Raw genomic sequence first — 4412 nt, 5'->3', positions numbered from 1 at the left:
AACTTTTAGGAACAGGGAGAATGTTTTCCACATTCTTCCCAATAACTCGAAATAATTTCAATTAAGTATTTAAAATGAAAGACAGAAATATAGATCAATGGAGCAAAATAGAAAAAGCAGAGATTAACCCATGCACCTATGGACACCTTATCTTTGACAAAGGAATCAAGAACATGCAATTGAGAAAAGGCAATATCTTTAACAAGTGGTGCTGGGAAAACTGGTCAACCACTTGTAAAAGAATGAAACTAGAACACTTTCTAACACCATACACAAAAATAAACTGAAAATGGATTAAAGATCTAAATGTAAGACCAGAAACTATAAAACTCCTAGAGGAGAACATAGAAAAAACACTCTCCGACATAAATCACAGCAGGATCCTCCATGACCCATCTCCCAGAACATTGGAAATAAAATAAAAAATAAACAAATGGGACCTAATTAAAATTAAAAGCTTCTGCACAACAAAGGAAACTATAAGCAAGGTGAAAAGACACCCTTCTGAATGGAACAAAATAATAACAAATGAAGCAACTGACAAAGAATTAATCTCAAAAATATACAAGCAACTCCTGCAGCTCAATTCCAGAAAAATAAACAACCCAATCAAAAAATGGGCCAAAGAAGTAAACAGGCATTTCTCCAAAGAAGACATACAGATGGCTAACAACACATGAAAAGATGCTCAACATCTCATTATTAGAGAAATGCAAATCAAAACCACAATGAGGTACAATTTCACACCAGTCAGAATTGCTGCTATCCAAAAGTCTATAAGCAATAAATGCTGGAGAGGGTGTGGAGCAAAGGGAACCCTCTTACACTGTAGGTGGGAATGCAAACTTGTACAGCCACTATAGAGAACAGTGTAGAGATTCCTTAAAAAACTGGAAATAGAACTGCCAAATGACCCAGCAATCCCACTTTTGGGCATAGACACCAAGAAAACCAGAATTGAAAGAGACACTTGTACCCCAATGTTCATCGCAGCACTGTTTAGAATAACCAGGACATGGAAGAAACCTAGATGCCCACCAGCAGACGAATGGATAAGAAATCTGTGGTATATATACACAATGGTGTATTACTAAGCAATTAAAAAGAATAAATTTGAATCAGTTCTAATGAAGTGGATGAAACGAGTCTATTATACAGAGTGAAGTAAGCCAGAAAGAAAAATACCAATACAGTTTACTAACACATATATATGGAATTTAGAAAGATGGTAACGATAACCATGTGTGTGAAGCAGCAAAAGAGACAAATGTATAGAACAGTCTTTTGGACTCTGTGGGAGAGGGCAAGGGTGGGATGATTTGGGAGAGTGGCATTAAAACATGTATATTATCATATGTGAAGTGAATTGCCAGTCCAGGTTCGATGCATGATACAGGGTGCTCAGGGCTGGTGCACTGGGATGACCCAGAGGGGTGGTATGGGGAGGAAGGTGGGATGGGGGTTCAGGATGGTGAACACATGTACACCCGGGGCAGATTCATGTCAATAGATGGCAAAACCAATACAACATTGTAAAGAATTAGCCTCCAATTAAAATGAAAAAATTATATTACAAAAAATGAAAGATAATTATGGAATTACGGAAGGTGAGTGGATACTGTATTACTATTTTAAAATTTTTTCAAAATATAGACTACATTAAAATGGGAAAATTGACAGCTTGTATTTTATAAAAAGGAACAAAGTCACAGAAGAAGAAAAGAAGCAAAGACATAATAGTGCAAGTAGTAGAGACTGACTTATATAGTTCTTACTATAAGCCACCTCATTCTTCATTTTATCTGCATAGTAACCATGATTATGTCTAAAGTGATTTTCCCAAGATCTTGCAACTAGTAAATAGCGAATCTGCGATTTGAACCCAGACAAACTGACTCAAGCAACTGTATTTTTTACCAAGAAATATCATTTTGTTTTGTTAAATTAATATTAATTGTAAGTAAAATACCAAGATTACAAAATATAAGATAAAAGATACTCAGGACAATATGCTTTCATAAAGATGTGGTAAAAAATAAAATGTGGCTTGTAATATAATTTTACGTATAATAAAAATACATTTTTCTAACCAGGCGAGATAATACAGTAAGCTTTCTTCGCTTTGCTTGTATGTGCATTAAATTTTCTGCAATATTCTAAAACTTTATATATCATTATATAATTACGTCAAAAATTAAACTATGGAAATTATGGCAATATGTCAAAATTGCTAAAATAATTCTAAGTGAAAGTCAGAAAATACAGTGATGATTTCAATCAAACTATATATGATATTAACAAATATCTGAAAAAGAAAAATTTTATTACTGTATAATGGAACTGCAGGATTTTTTTCAAACAATATTTTTAGGAAAGTATTCTGGAAATTTTGGACTAAAGAGAGACATGTGTAAGTAAGATCATATATTAGATTATGCACATATTGGAAATTTTAAAAGTCAAATCCATAGGCAGAAAGGTTCAGTACTTTAATGGGGTAAGTTCAGGAGTATAGTCAAGAGGGTAAATAGTAGTTTCCCAAATTATATAAACCTTAGTGTATTCTCCACACATTTCTTATATTATGACCATCAGTGAAGCTGACATCTTGAACACAAGAGGCATAGGTAAAAATTGTCAAAGCATATTTCAACCAAGAGTCCAATGGAGTCAAGTATAATAGACACAAAAGTGAACCAAACTAAAAATGGTTTCTTCAGCAGGGATTCTAATAATATTAGCACTTAATATTGAAATAGTGCTATTTAGATTTTAGAGAACATATGAAAGATATATAATGCCTGGAATATACATGTGTATATTGACATCGATGTGGACACAAAATCTTCTTTAAATTTTTAGGAAAACTCAGAATAAGATATGACAATTATTTGCACTCCATTTCTTGTCCGGAGGTTAAATTTTGAAGTGTTAAAGTCATTTGCCAAGGAAAGTACTAGTTCTGGAGTTCACAATCTTGGTTGGAATAAAAAAATTTAAAGGCCATGCGTTCTGTATTTTCAAAATCCAAAAATCAAAAATGCCTTTGACCCAAGGCAGCTAACTTCTGAATCAATAGGTCTGGGAGAGATTAGAACATGTATAGATTTCCAGAGATTCATATTGGATTAAAGGCATTTGGAACAAACAGAGTGTGAAACAGAAACTAGGACTTCAGAATTCAGTCCACTTATCTTCCCAAGATGTCTATTATTTTCTTCTTTCTGCAGAGTAAACCTTTGTCAACTACATCTTATCTACAGTCATTACCATGTCAGTGAATAAGAGTGTGACTAAGTTCATTCTCTTTGGCTTGACACAGGATGCGGGAAATCAGAAAGTGATATTTGGAGTCTTCTTGATCCTACACCTTGCAACACTTTTGGGGAAGTTTCTTATTGTAGTGACTATTAAGACAAGCAGGACACTTGGGAGTCCCATGTATTCCTATTCTATCTGTCCTTTGCTGATGCCTGCTTCTCTACAACCATAGCCCCCAGGTTAAGTGTGGATGCCCTTTCTCAGGAGAAAACCATTTCCTACAATGAGTGCATGATCCAGGTCTTTGCAGCCCATTTCTTTGGATGCATGGAGATCTTTGAGATCATCCTCATGTCCTTTGATCGCTACAAAGCCATCTGTAAACCCTTGTGATATACAACCATCTTGAACAGGCACCTCTGTGGTGTACTGGTGATTCTAGCCTGTGTGGGGTCTTGTATTCACTCTTCAGCACAGATTTTGCTGGCTTTGAGGTTGCCCTTCTGTGGCCCCAATCTGATTGACCACTATTTCTGTGACTTGCAACCCTTGTTGAAACTTGCCTGCATGGACACGTTTGTGATAACTTTGCATGTTGTTTCTAATAGTGGAGCCATATGCGTGGTGGGCTTCATAATCCTGTTTATCTCCTATGTTGTCATCTTGTACTCACTGAGAAATCACCGTGCAGAAGGAAGGGAAAAGCCCTTTCTACATGCATCTCCTACTTCATTGTGGTTGTCATACTTTTTGGCCCATGTATATTCATATACACACGCCCACCAACCACATTTCCAATAGACGAGATGGTGGCTGTATTTTATACAATCGGGACACCCTTGCTTAACTCACTGATCTATACACTACAGAATGAAGAAGTGAAAAATGCCATGAAAATGTTATGGTGTAGCAAAGCATGACTTCAGTTGATAAGTGCATATACAGGAATCCTTGTGTATATTTCCTTAATGATTTAGTTCTGCTTTATGGACAGAAGAAATAGCGTATTGTTGTCCAGAAGCAAGAGTAAAGAAATACATAGATATAAAGACAGAGATACACAGCATCATTATTCTGAGAGGCTTGCAATAGAAAATAAAATCCATAACAATTCTGAACAACCTCTGATGACTCTTAATTTAATTCTATCA

At 35.4% G+C, this 4412-nt stretch overlaps 1 pseudogene; it reads left to right on the top strand.

The window, feature by feature from the left end:
* Nucleotides 1-3271: 3271 nt before the first annotated feature.
* LOC148777240 (olfactory receptor 4C11-like) lies at nucleotides 3272-4181 on the top strand (annotated as a pseudogene).
* Nucleotides 4182-4412: the final 231 nt, after the last annotated feature.

The sequence above is a fragment of the Moschus berezovskii genome, chromosome 7 (genome assembly GCF_049115385.1).
Source record: "Moschus berezovskii isolate FMDL1 chromosome 7, NW_MosBer_1.0, whole genome shotgun sequence".
NCBI classification, from domain to species: Eukaryota; Metazoa; Chordata; class Mammalia; order Artiodactyla; family Moschidae; genus Moschus; species Moschus berezovskii.
This window is presented reverse-complemented; position numbering and strand designations above follow the sequence as displayed.